Source organism: Lepisma saccharinum, chromosome 12, assembly GCF_977018435.1.
Source record: "Lepisma saccharinum chromosome 12, izLepSacc3.1, whole genome shotgun sequence".
Taxonomy (NCBI): Eukaryota; Metazoa; Arthropoda; class Insecta; order Zygentoma; family Lepismatidae; genus Lepisma; species Lepisma saccharinum.
This window is the reverse complement of record NC_139240.1, coordinates 23,394,919-23,417,184: the sequence shown is the minus strand read 5'-3', so window position 1 is coordinate 23,417,184 and position 22,266 is coordinate 23,394,919.

The following is a 22,266-nucleotide window of genomic DNA, read 5'->3' as shown; positions in this document are numbered from 1 at the left end:
GTAACAATTACATTGTTTTTCATTCATATGTGCATTTACTAGCTCTCGTCTTCTTCAGTTTCGTTCATACTACCAATATCGTTGAATTATTTTGTAAAAACACTGAAATATTGCAGTGCGTCCCTTTTCAGCTTAATCCGATATTATAGCAAAGAAAAAACTATCGGATGCTGCTTACAGAAGGGGGGAGTTATAAGGTCACAGAGGAACGCCACAGAAGAACAAACTACAGAAACAAGAGACACTTCACAGCACACAACTGACAATTGCAAACTGTCAGCAATAGGAAGGAATTCTTATCTTCCCGCTTAAATCCACTCCTCTTCGGAAGCGTGTACATCGCTTTGGAATTCAGATCTACCAAACGAAAGATGAAACATATGATAAACATTGAAATTCCTGGCACCTGGCTGGAGCCTACCGACGGACCACCTCCAGGATATAAATTTCGTACAACAACTTTCTCTTTTCCTCTTCATCTATTGTTTGCAAGAATTAATGTATCAAAGAATGGGCTTTTATATCACAGCAGAAACTAAATTCCAGCTCACTTTGAGTCCAAAATCACCAATAATTTATGACACTTACGTTTGTGACACAATTTAAGTGTCACAAAGTAACTGTAAAAGTAACTGTTAAAACCTTACTTCTATCATAAAAAAGTAACAGTTACAGTTACTCACTTTTAAAAGTAACTAGTTACAGTTACATTTTCTCAAAAAAGTAACTGTTACTTGTAACTAGTAACTTCCAAACACTGGCTTGAATAAAATGCAAAAAATATTGTGCCAAGGGAGGAATAAAGGGAGCATATGGGTGACCGCACTCCCCACTCTATCAAACAAACAGAATGTAATATTTCAGGATATTTGTACTATGTCTCACAAAACACTTCCACGTACAAGCCCTACATGATAGAAGAAATATATATCAGTTGCTATTTTTACATAAACTTCTAAACAACGCATTAGACTCCTCTCAACTGCTCTCAGAAATTCCTTGTTATGTACTATACAGGGTGATTCAAAACTCGCGGGACGTAGGACAACTCCATTATTTGTGCAGATACCGAAAAAAAGGTAGAGGGCATAAGTGTAGGAAATACATTGTTCGAAATCATGTAATTGCTGCGACAGAAGATGGACCATTTATTAGTCTGCTTGAAATCACAAACAAAAACAAAACAAAATGACTGCCAAAATGGCAAACGGAAAGAAACACAAACAAATCAATGTCATAGCCATACTCCATTTATGACCGAACAACAAAATTGACAATTGCAATAGCAATAGGAACCGCAGGGAGTGGCAAACTGATACAAAGGAACGACCTGAACAGACATGTGCAGCAACTGCACCACAGGGACACTACCGGAGGAATTGTTCAAATTGATTGCCATCCTGTTGACGGGACATCGGAATACGGTTCACAGAACTCTTGCGCACATTACGTAACACCATAGGTGTTATTGCTGCACAGGCTCCTCTGATGTTTTCCTGAAGTTCCTGCAGTGTTCGGGGCCTGTTTCTGTACATGACAGATTTGAGATGGCGTCAGAGGAAAAAGTAAAGTGGTGTCAAATCTGGCGACCTAGGCAGCCATTCCACGGGACCCCTGCGACCTATCCAATGCCCAGGTAAAACTTCATTCAGCAATTCGCGAGTTGTTAGTCCAAAATGCGGCGGTGCTCCATCTTGCTGAAAGAAAAACTCCCGTCGTTTTGCTAGCGGTAGATTATCAAAATAGGGCAGGAGTGTCATCTCGAGATGCTCTCTGTACAGTTCAGCAGTGAGCTTGTTGTTAAGAAATATGGGACTGATGAGAACATCCCTGTGTATGCCACACCACACATTTAACCTTGGGTCAGTCTGATGATGATCATCTACAGCAATGTATGGGTTCTCGGTTGCCCAATACACAGTGTTATGTCTATTCACTGTTCCATTCAGATGGAAACAGGCCTCATCGCTGAAAAGAATATCAGCTTCAAGGTGTGGCTGCTGCGTTTGTCTTTCAGTAAACCACTCACAGAACTGCACCCGTCTATCTGTGTCATCTCCATGCAGTTCCTGGGCAAAATGCACACGATATGGATGGAAATGATTTCTGGATAGTATCCTGGAGACCAATGTTTGACTGATGCTACATTCTTGAGCCACTTTTCGTGTTGACCATGTTGGACTGACTGTCAGCTTAGCTAGTACGCTAGCTGAGGTTGCATGATCTGTTGCTGTACGTGGCCGCCCAGACCGTCGTTTGTCATGGATACTGCTTGTTGTCTTGAACTGCTCCAGTTAACGACCAATGGTTGCATGATGTGGCGGTGGTTGATCTAGATGGCGTCTGTGATATTCGTCCGCAGCTTCCCGTAGACTCATCCCTGCAACATGGGTAAGAACCATTTCCACCCTTTCCTGAATTGTGTACTGGGACATTGTTGTTGAATACTGGGAAAAAAAATTCAACATTACGGTCATGATTTAAAACATATTTTCCAACAATTTTGTTCTTGTTTCCTGCACACAATGAAAATAATACAAATGCTACATCACGGTCATGATTTCAAACATATGTCTAACAATTTTGCCCTCTATCGTTTTTTCGGTATCTGCACAAATAACGGAGTTGTCCTATGTTGCACAACTTTTGAATCACCCTGTATAAGTCTGCCGAAAGAGCTGTTTAGAGTACCGAGAGCTCTAAGAAATTCAGCCAATGTGGCACCCAGTCGGAAAATGTGTAGGTTATACAACGAAATTGCAAAATCACATAAGGTGGATATCTTTCAAAGCTTACGAAAGTTCAATAGGGAAATCGAAACTTACATTCAAAACAAGATTTGACGTTATTTAGCAGTTCAGTCATTTTCTATGTAATACTTGGTTTGTTCAGGTGAAAAAATTGATGTTAAGGACCATTTTTTTTTTTGCTATTTACTATCAATATTTCTATACCTCATCATTTATATGTAATGTGTGGCTCATAAGTTTCTCTTTGGTTGTTTTGTTTTTCTCTCTTTCTATTCTTGTCATATCATGTGTATGATTTATCCTCACTTGTCAGGTTTCTACTTTTATTTCTTTTTCATATTACTTTTTATATTAATTTTTATATTACTTTAACACATATATCATATTATTGTACCTTATCAATTCTATTGATTGCATACTCTGTGTAACAAGCAATGTGATAATACAAGACACTGTAAATTGGCATTTGCCTGTAGTGTCATGTCTTTATTAAAATCTATATACAGGGTGTCCAAAAAGTCTTTCCCTGATTACAAACTTTATTCATGTCCGCTATATGTAAGGTAGAGATGTGAAACTGGTGCCAAAATGTTGGAAATCTAACCAAGTTTTTTCGCTGCAGGTCTCAGTAACGTGGCTGTAGTGTAGCAGTGTTAGCGCCCGGGAAACCAGAAATGTTCACAAATCAGAAAAAAGCTCAGTGGTATCACGAGACCCGGTCACGAATAACAGTGCAGAGGAACTTTCAAACAACGTATGGAAAGATGCCACACGATGTCAAGAACATTAAGTCGCAGTCTGACAAGTTCAAGACCACAGGATGTGTTGCTGACTTACCGAGAAGTCGTCGACCATTTGCACTTTGTATGCACGAAACAATAAACATTTGTGTAAGATATCATGAAGAGAACTGTTTGGCAACTGTAATTCACGTGATTCCCTACGCACTGATTTCTTGGGACTTCGCACAAAAGACTGTCTCACTGCTTTCACCTTTTCAGCTGAGGTTGATGGTGGGCATGAACCGGGTGGGCAGAAGCTGTATATTGATAAATTAGGGTGGGCAGTACAAACGTAAGGCATTATGTGAGTTTGACTAACATATATTCCCCCCTCTCTGTCCTTCTCTCTCTTTCACTCGAGATCTCCCTCTTACCTTGTGTAGAAAGCGATTTGAAAGCAAGGAATTCACCAAACATAATCATCGTATCCAGTAATTCATATCTTTTTCACAGATTATGTGTGCTGTAAGTGTGACCTTTTCAAATACACTCCAATGTCAACCTCCCTCCTGAATAGTACACCCTGGAAACTGTATTCTTGTAGGCAAATGAGTTTCTAATGTCTGTAACCGCAGTCAAGATATTCCTTTTGGTGTTTTGTGTCTCCGTGCTTGTTTGTGTTCGTCCCTTCATGAGGTTCGTCTAATTACCATTCAACCTCACCGTCACCATTGGTCACAAAACTAGCAGAAAATCGACTTGAAATATAACAATAGCACTTCAAAAGTTGAGGTAGTAATTTCAACTCCACAAGGCTTCATTTTTGATCAAAACAGATAGCTCCACGAACAACGACGTTGCTTTATACAAGTCTCAAATATTTTGGTCCATACGTGAAAGAAATAGTTTAAATCTCAGGCAAATCCATGGGCATCCGAAAGGGGGAGAAAGTGACATTTCCCCCCATTGAAAATGGATCTTACCATAAACTCATATATATTTTTTTTTTTTTAGGTTTTACAGGATTTTTGTATCTCACAGAGGTATTTACTAGGTTTGGTGGCGAAATATTTCCATGACTGGCATGTTTGAAACATGTTTCCTGACGATTTCCCTTCATCCAAGTATGTGATGTATATCAATGCTCTAACTAACTAACTCTCTAGCCTTCTTAAACCCAAAGGTTCATGGGTGCAGCAACACAGGCCTTCCATCTTTCCCTATCTTGAGCAAGATCTATATACTCTCTTCCATCCCTACCAATTTCCCTTAGGTTCATCTCATTGTCGTCCCTCCATCTTCGTCTTGGCCTTCCTATAGGTCTCTTACCATCAGGTTTCCCAACAAGAATCCTGTAAACTCCTCTTTCCTCTCCCATTCATGCCACATGGCCTGCCCACCTAAGTTTTCTTGATTTAATCATTCTAATAATATCTGGACATGAATACAAATTATGTAAAGTAAGAATCACGAACCTTCCGACCTTCTGTACACAACCGTCTCACTTCCAGTAACGTATCACTCCACGCCAGCTGTTCGTGAATGGTGTGGCCATCATATACTGCTCACTCGCAACCTTTAATTTTACGTAACATGGAAAAACGTATTCTTCTTTTAACTGATAATCTACACATTGAAGTATAATAAATTTTCTACAAGTGATTAAATACGTGTTCTTGTTCAAGAATGAACATATTTTTCTACGCAAAAAGTTCAATTTATCTGACACTGGGTTAACAGATCCCCCTTCCCCCCCTCCTCTCTCAGTATGACAGCGCCAAAGTTATAGAAGAGAGAGAGAGAGAGAGAGAGAGAGAAAGAAAGAGAGAGAGAGAAACATGTGGAGTATTGTTTTCTCCTTTGTGCAACAAATATACCACCAGTTTTAGCAGAAGCTAAACAAAGATAAGCCGGGGAATAAAAAGAGATTGTTTATCTTTCTCTTGGTTTCTCGTGCACTAGAAAACAAGAAGACGATAATAAGCACATTATTTACGCACGTCTCATGCAAGTAATGTATTTTCTTACCTTGATTCAGTACTTCCTTTTTGAACTTGAGGCATTTTCGGTGCTAGACATCATCCTGTCAGAGTATGGTCTGTCTCAAAAAGGAACTCAACGTGGCACAACAGGCGATTTAACGTCGACTGCTAAAATTAGGGAGATCATCATCAATCATCACTATCAACATCATCTCCACAGTGGACAGGGCGGTCCTTTGATTGAAAGAATACGAAAGCACCTCGCATTGTATTGCGCTTATCTCAAAATCGGTGTACTTGTTTATACGAGCAACAACGTGTTTTTTTTCGCGGGACTCACAACTTGACCGGTCGTTTTCCTTTCTTTCACCACACCGAAAACACAAAGGCGCAGACACACAATTACACTTGGACACCAACTTCACTGCTTGCTCAGGATAGCACAGACACAACATCACATAAACGTTAAGAATAACCTGCTTCTTGCCACTTTTCAAACGGCTGTATTTCCGAAAGACTACTCTGAAAACACGGGAGACCTTCCTGCACGCATGGAAGTCGCCATGTTCGAAACTGGCGCTATTTTCTTGCTGTTCACGTGATAGATTGTAATTTATACAATAATCACGTATTATTATTATAAACAGAAACCTTTAATGAAAATATATTTTAAAATGTATAATCCAATGTAATTTACACGTTTTTCTTCCATTAGCGTACTTCCATAGAACGGACTACATGATGCGGAAGAAATCCGTTATTAGGCTGTTGCCAACCACAATACTTCTCACTAAGTCAAGTACAGAAACGGAAGTGGTATGTCGATTGTCGGCATATGATAGTGTGATTTCACATTGTCAGTGACGATCCTCCGGGGATGGGGAAGGGGGTGGGACGCAGAAGTCGATCTATAATACAGAGGTGTTCACCATCCGGATGGTGACATCCTCACACTACGGAATACTTTTGCGGGTGAAGGAGGGCAGACCTTAGGGTGAGGGAGGTTGATTTAAAATTAACACCTCACAACAAGAGAGAAGAAAAATGTGACAATATTTAAAAATTCACCCCCAAATATGCATTTTATTTTATATGTAGCGTACAATAAATTGTGACTGCCTCAAAATATTTCTGTATTCTAGTCTTCTTTCCCCACTATAATAATAAATCATAACACTTTCCAACATCAAATAAATTTAATGAAGAAACCCCGGTTTCAAAACGTAATTTATCTCAATGTGTCACATCCTTCTAGCAAGGTTTTTTTTAGTAAAATATGAGAGAAAATTAGTCCTTTGGTCTTACTTCTGGGGGATAAGATGTACATTTTGTATTTGATTTTTTTAATTTAGCGTTGCTTTTCTTCCACTTTTGGCTAATCCCGACGATGAGAATGAGTGATCAGTCAGATGAAATTGATGAAGGGATACTCACAAATAACACCCATGCCGGGATTCGAGCCAGGGAACTTCGGTGATGAGTCTGAAAATCGGCCACCAGGCAAGATGTACATTTTTTAAACTTTTTTTTAACATACATTCAATAACTTTCAACAGGTCCTCACTCTGTGATATATTCCGCATCTGTTGACAAATGGAATGTTTTTACACCTTGTAGGCTATGTGGATTATTTCTTTTCCATAAGTTTGCAACACTGTTAGGGTACACGTGCTTTTGTTTACATAAGGTCTTAAGTTCTATGATTCTCACTTTAGTTCTAAATTATGTAACCTTCTCCACTCACCTGTCTCCTCATCCCTTTTAGGTCCAAAGATTTTCCTAAGATCTTATTTTCAAATACTCTCAATTTATGTTCCTCTTTCAATGTAAGGGACCAAGTTTCACATCCATATAATACCACAGGCAAAATTACTGTTTTGTATATTTTAACTTTTAGTTTCTTAGATATTAAACGAGAAGACAAAAGTTTATGAAGAGAGAAGTAACATGCATTTCCTGAATTAAGCCTACTTTTTATTTCCTCTTTAATATAATTTTCATTTGTTAATATTACTCCTAAGTATTTGAATTTGGAAACTGGTTCAAACGAGTAGTTATCAATAATTAGATTTTGATTATTATATAACACTTGGTTTCGGCCTGTAAGCATATATTTAGTTTTCTCTTTGTTAACTTCCAAACCTATCTCTTTAGCAGTTTTGAAAAATATTTTTAGCATTATTCTTAATTGTATTCACATCATCCCCCAGTAAGTCTACATCATCTGCATATGCTAACAACTGAGTCACACCATTTAATTTTAGTCCTTCTTTAGTTTCTTTTACCTTCCTAACAGCATATTCTAAGGCAAAATTAAAGAGTAATGGAGATAATGCATGTCCTTGTTTTAACCCATCATGAATTGTAAATTTGTCAGTCATATTAATACCCACTCGAATTTTACTTTCTGTTTCACTGGTGCATATTTTTATCATACTAACAAGCTTCTTAGGTATTCCAAACTCTACTAATATATTATATAATATATCTCTTTTGACCGAATCATATGCTTTTTTGAAATCAATGAATAGCTGATGGATATTTTGATTATATACATCAATGCTCTAAACAAAACAAAATGTCCGACGCACTGTTACCTACACACAGTGGCGGCAAAAGGGAACAGTTCCCCCCCTCTACGTTTTACCCCCGCACTATAGACATTTAATGCTAAGCCTTGACAGGGTAGCTACGATTTTTTGATTATGAAATTGCCTGACTTTTCCAGGTTTTCCAGACCAGAAATATTTTTTTTCCAGACATGTTTGTTGTCATGATTTTTGCTTTTGAACCTCATGTTTTTCAATTAAATATGCAGGCACGTTAATTATTATGAATATGGATATACACAGTTATTAGCTGAAAAATTACCAAGTGATTAATATAATGCTATTCAATGAAAGAATAAATAACTATTGTACTTCCCCATTTTCACTAAGTCATTACAATTAAGGTGGTGTAAAAAAATCAATAAAAAATGTGGCATATATCAAAGCTTTACAATGTTACCTGTACACAACCTCAATTTGCCTATATCAATACAAATGAGAAACAACAGAAAATTAGGTCATGCACCTTTAGAAAATGCAATAAGTTTAATGATTATATTTTTTAATTTATTGAAAATAGTACATATTATGGAAGTTCAGAACTTGAATGGGGGCGGTGACCAACCATACACCTAAAAAAAATATATACGCGGGCCATACTTTGGAATCAAATATCTCCGTTATTTGAGTTTTCCACATGCTGGAACCAATTTTATATTATAACACCATTAAGCCTTGTTTCCATGATTATGAAAAACTAAATATGCTGACCAAGGCAGTAATTTATTTTATTAAAAACATAAACTAAACGTAACGTTTCAACCTTCTAGCAAGGTCTTCTTCAGACTCTGTATCAAGTACAAAAGTAACAAGATACAAAAACAGGGCATTATATATACACAAACATTACTCCCTCCAGACTATTTAGAAAGTTGTTTGGAACTTTCTAGCAGGTGACTTTCACTTTCCAACTTTACTTTCACCTAAAAAGCTAAACACAATTACTTCCAAATAGAATGTGTTTGGACTTTTAATCTCACGCTCTTTTCCCTTCATTTTTCTTCTTTCTCCTCTCCTCTTTCTCTCTTGTCCTTTCCACTCTTTCTAACATCTTCTTCCATTCTTTGTTTAACTTCAATCCCCCATTCCAGTTCATTATGTCTTCTTCACCTTTCTTCTCTATTTCCTTGGCTTCCTTCCATTTTCTCACTAGCATTCTCTTCTCCCTTAGCCTCATCCCACTCTATGTCATGTCCTGTTTCTCTCGTGTGTTTAAATATTGCATTTCTTTCTCTCTTAAGTCGTACATCATCCCTATGTTGTTTCAACCTGTCTTTCAGCCTCTTTTTCGTTTCTCCTATGTACACACTCTGACATTAGTAGTGTAATTGGTACTACAACCAGGACCGGAAAGTATGAACCCCCCTCTGGCAGATTTGTCTACACTTAAAACAAGCTCAACATGCCCATATGAGCTTTTTGCTCAAGTGTGGAACCCTGTCTAATCCAAGATTTTTGTAAAAATGCCCTCGGGAATTTCCTGAGAAAGTATGACCCCCCTCAGATTGATTTGCCTACACTTATAAAAGGCACTTCTGTGAGATTGTTGTCCATAAACCTGTCAAAAATATGCCCCTCTTGATATTTTTTTTGGCCACACCTAAAACTACGCCAAACGTATTAACACACACACACCCACACACACACACACACACACACACACACACACACACACACACACACACACACACACCCACCCCCCCACACACACACACATATTTACTTCCGGTCCACTTCTGGTTTATTTCTGGCCATTTCTGCCCACTTCCGGTCCACTTCCGGTATATTTTCGGCCTTTTCTACCCATTTCTGCCCACTTCCGGTGTACTTCCGGTCTATTTTCGGCCATTTCTACCCATTTCTGCCCACTTCCGGTCCACTTCCGGTCTATTTTCGGCTATTTCTACCCATTTCTGCCCACTTCCGGTCCACTTCCGGTCTATTTTCGGCTATTTCTACCCATTTCTGCCCACTTCCGGTCTATTTTCGGCTATTTCTACCCATTTCTGCCCACTTCCGGTCCACTTGTGGCCTATTTCTGGTTTATTTCTATTGCATCATGTTTTGCAACAAATTATTACCTAATATTATGCATTAGGCATGTGTTGTTTTCTGATTAATTGGTTATGACATAATGTGATGATGTGGTGTTTTCTGATTGGTTTAAATAAGCAGGGTTTCTATTGGCTCTATAAATCTATATAAGCCAGAGCACAGTGCAGATTCTTCACCATTGCTGGATCGGCAGTGGAACCCACATCGCGGGGGATAGAACCTGAACAGGCTCCACCAAAGTATAGGAGACTTGAAGCATATAATTTGGCGGAATAACCCAAGTAAGGTCATAGAAACAATATACACTGATACAATAAAAGCCAATTTTTGGCAGGGGGGCCAAAGTGGTTCCTAAATACAAAATAATTAATATCTCAAGAACTAATTGACATAGAGCTATGCAGTTTTTTTTTGTCTGCACTGAACCCAACTGATATTTTTTATTAAGCATAGAATTTTGATTTGAATCCCAAGAAATTTTATATAATAAACAAACAACAAAAATACCAAAGCCAAAAATATTAACACACACACATACACATACACAAATACAAATCACACTGCTGAACCCAACTGATATTTTTTATTAAGCATAAAATTTTGATTTGGACCCCAGGAAATTGTATATAATAAACAACAACAAAAATGCCAAATCAAAAACATTGTAATCAATGCAATAAGAATATAACCAGCCCCAATTGGGCTAAGCACCAAAAGATTTGTAATCCAGACAAATACAGAACACCCACAAAAATATGCCCTAAATGCCATAGAGAATATAGCATGCAATACTTCACATATACACATAAAGGTACTTGCTCTGCACAGTCATCAATATTGCCCCCACAACCATCTACATCTGGTCTGAAAAGGAAGCATGAAACACCTGTTAATGCTTCACCGGCAAAGCAGCCACGCTATGAACCCATCCATAACAGTTTTAATGGCCAATTAAGGGATTACCGGTTTGTATCAGAGCCAAGATGTGGTATTAAGAATTTTTTGAACAGTGTAAATCCTGATGTGCAGGCAATTCTAAATGCACAAAATGGCTCTTATGAGCTGTCTCTCAAATTGTTTTCACAATATAAGAAACCAAACGGCACAAAATTTACACAGCCCCACATAACAGAAACTGTACCGGTATATTCAAATGCAAATTCAGACAAAATAATAAGCAGTTTGATAGATCAATTGAATATTAAACACTCTGAATTTGCAGCAAAAGAGTCTGGATGGAGCCTATGCGGTTCTCCACACAAGTTATATGTTAATATTTCTGAATTCAACCCATTACAAGGTTCCACTTATGTGCCATTACCTGCCAATATAAAAAACAAAACAGCCGTGGTTAATATAAAAAATAATGACGAGAAATGCTTTTTGTGGTGTATTTTAGCTGCTTTGTATCCAGTTTCAAGGAATCCTGATAGAATAACTTATTATAAACAGCATGAACACAATTTTGATGAAGCAATGGAGGGTTTAGAATATCCAATGCCTGTTCAGAATATTGATAAATTTGAAAAAAAGGCCAGGCACATCAATGGCAAACAATTATCTATTAATGTATTTACTTGTTCTACTGGCCGTGACAATTGCTTGATAGATCCTCTCAGAATCAGTACACTTGATGATGAATCTGCTATTCCGATTGATCTGCTCTTAATTGAAAAGGATGGCACAAATCATTACACTCTGATACATAAAAATGAAGCTTTAGTCAGAACACAACTAGACAAAACTCATAGAATATTCAAGTTGTGCAGAAGATGTTTGTCTGTATTTGATGGTCAAAAAATGGTGAATGGGGTTCGGGAAAAAATGCAGAAATTGCTAAAAACAAGTTAATTGAGCATCTGAAATACTGTGGCAACCATAAACCTGTTCATATGGAGATGCCAATGCCAAGTGAAAATGCAAAATTCAAAAAGTTTGAAGCCTTGTTGGAACACCCAGCATATATAGTCTGTGATTTTGAATCAAATCTCAAACCTCTTGCATTCTGTAGCCCAGATCCTGATGAATCTTCAATTACATCATATCAATTACATGAACCTTCTAGTTTTTATTATGTGGTTGTACAGGATGGTGTTGTTAGTAAAGAATATTTATACATGGGAGCAGATGCCATCAAAGAATTTGCACATAGAATAGAAAATGAGTGCCATGACATAGCATCTAATGTCTTATTAAAATCAAAACCCATGTTGCCTTTAACAGAGGATCAGATTGAAGATTTCAATAATGCAGAAAAATGCCCGGTATGTGATTCTGAATTTTCAGATACAAATATCAAGGTGAAACACCATTCTCATACAGATGGTAAATTCTTAATGGCCCTGTGTAATAGCTGTAATATTAAGATCCAGAGACCAAAATTTGTCCCTATATTTTGCCATGGTGCATCCAATTATGATTTTCATCATCTGATCAGGTACGAGGGGTTTGACAAGCAGAATTTAAATATTTTAGCTGAAAATAATGAAAAATATATTGCCATTAGCAAAATAATTAAAGTTAATGGTGTTCCTATTCACTTAAGATTTCTTGATTCATACAGAATTTTATCGGCTAGCCTGGCTACACTGACCACTCAATTATCTGATGATCAATTCAAAATCACATGTGCTTTGTTTCCAAATCAGGACCTGAAATTAATTAGGCGGAAGGGTGTATATCCATATGATTATGTTACAGATTTTTCTAAATTTGATGAGTGTTCTCTGCCACCACAACAAGAGTTTTACAGCAAAATCAGAGCATCTGGAATCACTGATGATGATTATCACCATGCCCAGTTGATGTGGAACAATTTAAAATGCCAGACATTTGGTGATTATCACAAGGCATATTTAAAACTTGATGTGACCCTCTTAGCTGATATACTGCAGGCATTCAGAAAATCTTCCATGCAAAATTATAAACTGGATCCAATGTATTTTTACAGTGCGCCGGGCCTAGCATGGTCTGCAATGTTTTTAAACACTAAAATGCAATTGGATCTGATCCAGGATCAAGATATGTATCTGTTTATGGAACAATGTATAAGAGGAGGCATGGTGCAATGTTCTCAGAGATATGCCAGAGCAAATAACAAATATATTCCTGAATATGATCCAGTACTGCCATCAAATTATATACTGTATGTGGATGCAAACAGCTTGTATGGTTATGCTATGATGAAAACACTGCCATATGCAGGGCTTGAATGGGTTGAAGATTTTAACATTGAGGATCTTAAGAATTTTGATGACAGTAATTATGGCCTATTCTTAGAGGTTGATCTGACAATTCCAGATAATTTACACAACACATTTTCTGATCTGCCCCCAATTCCTGAGGTTAAGTGTTCACCTGGCTCTAAACAGAAGAAATTGATGATGACTCTAGAGCCGAAACAGAATTATGTCATATATTACAAAAACCTCCAGTTCCTGATGAATCATGGTGTTCAAGTGACCAAAATTGGAAAAGTTTTGAGGTTCAGGCACTCAAGATGGTTGAAACCATATATTGATACAAACACAGAGCTTCGAACATCTGCAATGAGCCAATTTGATAAGACCTTGTTTAAATTGATGGTCAATTCTGTGTATGGCAAAACAATTGAAAATGTCAGAAAACATATTGATGTTAAAATAATTACTGACCCCAGCCGGAGCAAAAAATTGATTGCAAAGCCTAATTTCAATTATAGAAGAATTTATGATGAAAATATGGCACTCTTCAACATGAAAAAAACAAATATTAAATTTGATAAGCCTATTTATGTAGGGGCTGTGATATTGGAATTGGCCAAATTACATATGTTAAAATTGTATTATGATGTGTTGAAACCTTTTTATGGTGATTGTGTAAAACTGATGTACATGGACACAGATAGTTTTGTTCTTGATATTCAAACAGAAGATGTTTATCAAGATATGGCACAGCCTGAATTGTTTAAATATTTTGATACCACTGAACATTCAAAAATTCAACACCACAACAAAAAGGTGCCTGGCAAGTTAAAAGATGAGACACTTGGTGATGTTATTGTGGCATTTGCTGGGTTAAGAGCCAAGATGTACAGTTTTGAAACATGTAGTGGTGCTGTTGCCAAAAAGGCCAAGGGCATTGGCAGAGTAACTGTGGACAAAGAGCTTGAATTTGAGGATTACAAAAATTGCCTCAAATCATGTAGCACAATCAGAACATCAGAATCCAGAATTCAGAGTGTGGATCACTTGTTGACTAGCAATATTGTAAGAAAAGTGGCTCTGGACCCACATGATGACAAGAGATGCATTTTGTCATGTGGCATACATACTTTACCATGGGGTCATTGTGATTTGAAAAATGGCAATCAATGCCCAATTACAGAGCATGATTTGAAATAAATAAACATGCCTATGAACTTATTTGGGTTCAAAAAACAGGCTATTATGGAGATGCCAACACCACAACCCTCTTCTGATATAATATCTAAACTAAGTGCTTTGTTAATTATTCATCTGAACAGCATACTTAACAGATGTTGATGATGAAACAGGTAAAACATTGTACATATTTAACAATAATTTAAATCATTACCAATTACCTGTAGGTGGGCAATTGCAATTTATTACAACCCCTGAGGGTAATGTCAAGATTTCAGTAGGGAGAAATATTTATAGAATTAAGCACTCAAACATGATTTCTGGCACTGTATATACTGTTTCTGCTGGTGACTGCTTATATATTGAGGTCCCGGGATCATATGACAAGCTTATACCTTTTTTTATAGAATTAAGAATTAGATATTCAATAATAAATAACCACTAAAACAAAATGCCTAATGATATATTTGGCCATACAAGGCATGAAGATCACAGTGATGAGATTCTGATGCTTGATGTCAGAGTCAAGAAATTAAGAAGTGATTTACAAGCTTTACAAACCACACTCAATGCCAGTCTTCAACTAGAAATTACAAATTTACAATCACAATGCATGGACCCTCTTCTTAAAATTGATTCTGAACTCAAATTATTGCTTCAGAAATATACTGACCTGGCAACATTGGATAATTTTCAAAGTTTAGAAGAAGCTGTAGCAGCTCTTCAAGCCAAATTTAAGACCCAGGCCACCAACTCTGAGCAATTGAAGCAGCAATTGGAAGAGCAGATAAATAATGTCCAGGCACAGCTCCAAACAATTGTCAAAAGCATAAAATCACAAGAAGATTTTGATCTAGTGATTTCCACTCTCAAGGAACAGATTCAATCACTCCAAATACCTAATCTGGACCCCTTGAACAATGCCATAGCCGAGGTTAAAGAAAAAATTGAGACACTTGAAAATTTTATGAACAACTTGCCATCTTCTGATGCTTTGAGTGCAATAACTCGGAGTGTTGCAAACATCAAGCTGCAACTTGAAACATATAAAGATTTTGGAAAAATTCAAAGTACCATAACCCATCTTGAGGGTACAATAGCAGCAGTGCAAAGTGATTTGACAAATGTACAAGAATCTCTAGAATCCCGCCTGCCTGGTATTGTAGACACACTTGTCAGTGTCCAGGAACAGATCACAAAGCTTGAAAACCTCAACACTGAATCTGAGCTATCTCATTTTCATCACTTGATCGATGATATCCAAACAAAACTTGAAATTTTACAACAATCAACACCCACTCAGGCAGATATAGCCATGCTCCAAAATGCTATGCAAAATGTGGCTGATGCTTCTGAATTAAATAATGTGAAATTGGCACTTCAATCTTTGCAAAATACTGTAGCAAATCTGCCTACATCACAGGAACTTAAAAATATTAAGAGGGCAGTAAATCGCATATTGAAATCAGAAGATATCAAGAATATCCAGACAGAGATCAAACAACTTACTGAGACAGTGGCCACTCTACCAACTAATCAACATATTAATGAACTGCATGTCCTGTTTGAGGATATCAGAAGACAGGTCCATGATCTTACTGCTCAAAATTCAAAATTGGCAGTTATTGAAAATTTGCAACATATTGTAGCTAATATCAAGCAACAGCTAGGGACCATGGAATCCAATCAAGCAAATGCCCTGTCTGTTTTTGCCACCCAGCTACAAGAAATTGTGCAACAATACAAAAAACTTGTTGTGGACATAAAAATCAAGCCAGGCCATGATGATGTTGTTAGGACCATCAATGAGCACCTTGAATCTGTAACAAGCAGATTGCTTACAGCAGAAAAAGAAATAACAGGCATAATCGAGAATCCAAAACATACAGTAATTCTTGAATTGTACAGCATCCCCAACAAAGAATATGATTCGCCATTTACACCAGGTGGCAAAATATATATGCTGTCCCCTGCACAATTTTATTACCAGTTTTTTGTTGGGGGCACACTGAGACCAATCAAGATCAAATATTGGCTTCAACCACAGGCACACCACTACCCTACCTTATCAATAACAAATGCTGACAACAAACCAAAAATCACCAGTGTAGAGTTAGAGGATTTTACAGATCCCAATACATTAGAAACAGCCTATGCTGAAGATGATGGATCTCTGGAATTTAAAATACAAATAGGGGACAAATTATATTTAGAAAATCCTGTAGTATCAGCTGCTGAACACCCCATAGTTGCAATATTCCTGTTTTCATATTATGTCTAGACAAATTATTGTTGATGAATTACACAGACAAGCCAGACATAATTATAAGAGACTGCCAGTAGTCACAAAAGGCATAGATGATTTATGGCAAGGGGACTTGATTGAGATGGCAAGTGGACAGTTGAAAAACTTAGACAAAATCAACAAGGGCTACAAGTATCTACTTACTGTAATAGACACATTTTCAAAATTTGCCTGGGCTGTGCCACTCAAATCCAAAACTGGAAAATGTGTTACAGAAGCCTTCAGGACAATCATCAATCAGAGTGGAAGATCACCGCGCTATTTGCAAACAGATAATGGCAAAGAATTTTATAATTCTGTGTTCCAACAATTTATTAAAAGCCAGTCAATAAAACATTACTCGAGTTACAGTGATCTCAAAGCCTCAATTGTAGAGAGATTCAACAAAACCCTAAAAAATCTTATGTATAAACAATTTACACTTCAAGGTAATTATAAATGGCTTAATATTCTTCCAGAACTTCTACATAAATATAACAACTCGGTTCATTCCACAATCAACATGAAACCCTCTGAAGTAACTTCATCTGATGAGCAAAAATTGATCAGGACTGTTTATTATCCTAGATACCAGCCAACAACAAGAAAGGCCAAATACAAGGTAGGTGATCAAGTAAGAATCAGCAAATATAAGCACTTATTCAAAAGAGGCTTTACAAGAAACTGGAGCACTGAATTATTTACAGTGGTTCAAGTTAAACCTGGGACCCTTAACACATATATAATAAAAGATCACCGAGGAGAAATTCTCAATGGCAGATTCTATGAAGAAGAACTCAGCAAAACTAAACAGCCTGACACATATCTCATAGAAAAAATCATCCGCAGAAAAGGCAACAAGTTATTTGTCAAATGGCTAGGACTTCCAGAACACAGCTGGATCGATGCAGACAAAGTGATAATATGAGCACCTGGGATGTTATAAAAAGGCTGCCAGAACCTGAACAGCAGATTAAGAGAAATGGCAAGTTGCTGCCTGAAAATATTAGATGTCTTATTGTTGGGCCATCGGCTTGTGGTAAAACTACACTAATGGTTGATAATTTTTTATTGGCACCCAACTGGTTAGACTGGAAAAACAGGCACTTGTATGTTTTCTCTAAGAGCTTGGAACAATTAAAATATCAGCAGCTGATGAAGCTATATGATGGATTGGATATAGCCACTTTTGAATCAGATGTTAAGCCACTTCATGAATGTCTCGATAATTCTGTTGTTGTGTTTGATGACATTATACTGGATAATCAAAACAAGGTTAGAAATTTCTTTACACAGGGCCGACACAAAAACATTGATTGCTTCTATCTGGCACAGACTTTTTCAAAAATACCCAAGCAGCTGATCCGAGACAAAAGCAATTTTATATGTGTGTTTCATCAAGATCATACCAACCTCAAACACATACATGATGAATATGTAGGTGGGGACTTGAGCTACAATGATTTTTCCAAGTTTTGCAGTAGGTGCTGGAACCAGGACAGTTATGGGTTTGTCACAATTGATATGACAAGAAAACCCAGTAGTGGCAAATACAGAAATAAAATCAACAATTTTCTAGACATTGAAACATATATAAATAACCATGAAAAGGCCAATCATTGATGATCTTAAATTAAGAGATTATCTTGTAAAAAGATTTAAGGGATGGAAATCACAGAACCGAGGAATTTATGAACAACACAAAAAAAACAGAACAGCCTATTATTGATGCTATTAGTGAATTAGGTAAAAATATCAAAACTGTTACAGAGCAAAATCAAAATTTGATCACAGAGCTTGTACCTGTAGCTGCAAGGAACATATTAGATTATCCAATTACCCCACTTTCCAGTATTCATACACCTAGTCCTGTTGCTCCTCGAAGAATTGAAGCTACTCAGGATCCTATTGAATTGGGTCTTCTTGCTCAAAAATATTTAAGCACACCTAAAGACAACAAAGATGAGGTTTTTGGCTTATATGCTGACACAGAGCGTGATGGTAGCATCATACATAGAATTGGCAATTTCAGAGTAACATTTATGGGAGATGATATAATTGTATATTCAGAATCTCATCTTGGACAAAGAGGTGGTTTTGTTAAATATCCCGGCACACCTGGATTGTGGGAACTGATGACTAGGAAAAGGCTTGGCAGTTATACAGATCAAGACTATGAGCACTACAAAGAAATATTAATAAAATCAGATGCTCTATACCAGAACAATGATCCCACACAAAAAAGAGTCAAGTCTAGCAGTGGAGCAAAATACAACAACTTGATCAAGCCCATATGGTCACAAATTAAGACAGGCAGTGGAATCAAACAATACAACACCCTGCCTAAAGAATTTGTGTGGGTTGATGATGTCAGGAAACTTGTAGATAGGTTATTGGTGATAGCTGGGGAGGAAAATGCTGGCAACCACAATTTTTACAATGAAAAGGTTGGAATTATGGACATGATAAGCACAAAATTGTCTAATTTTATAGTGAATGACACTAAGGGGATTGGATATCTTATAAAAATTATTAATACTCTACCACCTAAATTTTGGAATATTTCTGAGGGCCGGGGCTTGGTTAATGACATTATAAACAAGCTGCCATTTGAACTACATATTCCAGGCTATCAGTATTGTGGTCCCGGTACAAAATTGGACCATAGATTAAACAGAGGTGATCCTGGTGTTAATCCCCTAGATGCTCCTTGTAGAGACCATGACATAGCATACAACACACATTCTGATCTTGACAAGAGACATGTTGTAGACAAAAAATTAGAAGAGGCTGCATTTGGTAGATTTGTAAGCAAAAATGCTTCTTTGAGAGAAAAAATAGCAGCATTGGGGACCACCATAGCTATGAACACCAAACAAAAACTGGGGTGGGGGCTGTGAATATGTATATAATAAACCTAGAATGAAGGCCAAGGGTGTTATGTATCAAATACCTTATGCAGGTCTTAAATCTCTTAAAACTATTGATAGTATTTTAACCAAAAAGCAGCTCAAGAAAAAAAGCTCTTGTATTGCCAAGGGCCATGGTATGAAATTGTTGCTTAGTACCCCCCAATTAAAAAAATTACAACAATCCAGGAAAAAATCACATGTGGGGGGTTTCATATTTACTATCCCGGCCATCTTAGCAGCACTTGGGGCTGTTGGGGGATCAGCTGCCATAGCAAAAACAGTAATAGATGCCAAGAAAAATAGGGCAGAATTAGATGAATTCAAGCGCCATAACCTGGCCATGGAGAAACAAGGCAAAGGTGTTAAGAGAGCCATGAATAAGTTTAAAAAAAACAAAAGCCGCTTACAAACCAAGATATTGAAGCTTTAATCAAGCCACTGGGCATCAAAAATTTTAGAGGTGTGTACAGTCGTGGAAAAAAGTACTTCCCCCATATAACCTTAATTTCAGTAGGCATATGGGGGAAGTATTTCTTTCCACGACTGTACATGTCTGATTCCTTGCCAGAGCAACCACTCAACAAAGAGTGTGGCATTGTTAATTTGGATAAGTACAAAAATCAGGGCACTCACTGGATCTGTTATCTTAAATATTTAAAAGATGAGGCATTTGTGTTTGATTCATTTGGAGGTGTTCCACCTGAAAATTTAATAAAATATCTAAAATCAGCTAATCTTTATTACAATAATGCCCGTGTTCAAAACTTCAAAGATGTTAATTGTGGACATTTGTGTTTATCTGTTCTCAGATATATGTCTCAAATAAATAAACCATCAATTGAAAATTTTCAAAAGGCCTTGTGGTATTTAAAACATCATGGGGGTATTCCATCTCACCAGCCAAAATTCAATATTGAAACTCAAATTACATGATGATATAGTGTATCCCAAAACAATAGCTCTCAGAGCATTTTATGGCATGTACTTGATCCCTAATATTACACACCACAACAACAAAATTGCAGTAGGGGATCAAAAAATTGTCATCACTCCAGGGCAATATAATCTGTCCACTCTAAATGCTCAATTACCCAGAGGTATAGTATTAACTCAAAATTCTCTCACTCACAGAGTAGAGATTGTATCTGCTACAGAAACAGTGGATCTGGGTACTATAGGAGAGCTGTTAGGCTTTGAGAACAACACAAAACTTGAACCAGCCATCAAACACACTGCTATTAATATACCTAAATTCTTAGCCATAGAGACTCTGAATATTCACTGTAATGTGGCCGAGGGTATGATCACCAAATCAAATGGCATAGGCACTCACAAACAAACTGGCATCATTGCAACATTTAAACCTAATTCTGAATTTATGGAGCCAATCATCTACACTCCATCCCCAACATTATATTTTCCTGTGTGCCATAATAGAATAGATAACATTGAATTGATGGTCAATAATGAAAAAGAAGAATTAGTTGATTTTGCTGGAGCCACAACAACTGCTATCATAGAGATTAATATTTAAATAAAAATACATACAAAAAAAATGGAAAATATTGAGAGTTATGAGCTACAATCATTCCCCCAAACAGGAGGACATTTGCAAATTTAAATCAACCCAACACAGAGATTGAGGTTGATCTTGATGTAGGGGATGGCTTTATACACCCCCACAGAGCAGATCTATACATCAAATTTGATGTTGTAAAGCTCGATGGAACAGATTATCCGGCAAATTCAAATATAAGATTGGTGGACAATTTTGTGCCGCATCTGTTCTCTGAAATTGAGATCAGAAAGCATGGTGTTGTTATAAACAGAGTGGATTATCCCGGCATTACCTCCACAGCTTTGGCCACACTAAAATTATCCAAAACCGAGGCTTCTTACTACAAAATAGGTGGATTTGAGGCTGGTGATAAAATTATATCTAAGAACCACACAGTGCTGTTCCCTATGCGCCTGTTGCCAGGATTCTTCTCAGATTACAAAGATATTATGTGGAAGGGTGGTTTAAGAATCACATTTAGAAGAGCTGCCAATGATAACAATGCTTTGATGAGGTACAGTGCAATAAACTCCACAGGGGAAGCTCTGCCCAATACCCTACCTGATGAAGGCAAATGCATTATTCAGACTATGGAGCTAAGAATCCCAGTTGTTGAATATGAGGCCAGTTATGCTCTTAAATACAAAGCAGATATAATAAAAAATCCACAGATTCCTTTACAATTTTATACATATCAATGTGTACAGAAGCCTGCCGCTGGTACTTATTATGAATTTGATGCTACAAATTCATTCTCCAGTATACAATATGACATGCCGGATTTTGTGGTGGTATTGTTTCAGACTGGAAGACACAATAATCAGGAAAAAAATTCAAGTAGATTTGATAACTGCAACATCAAGAACATATATCTTAAAAATGGCAGAAATGAGGTATTCCCTAGAGAAAATTATAATTTAGACATGTCCAAGAATGATTTCCTTAAATTATATGAAGCATTTACAGCATACAAAAGGGTCACTACTGGCAATACTGACATGTATTACACACCAGATGAATTCAAAGCACAGAG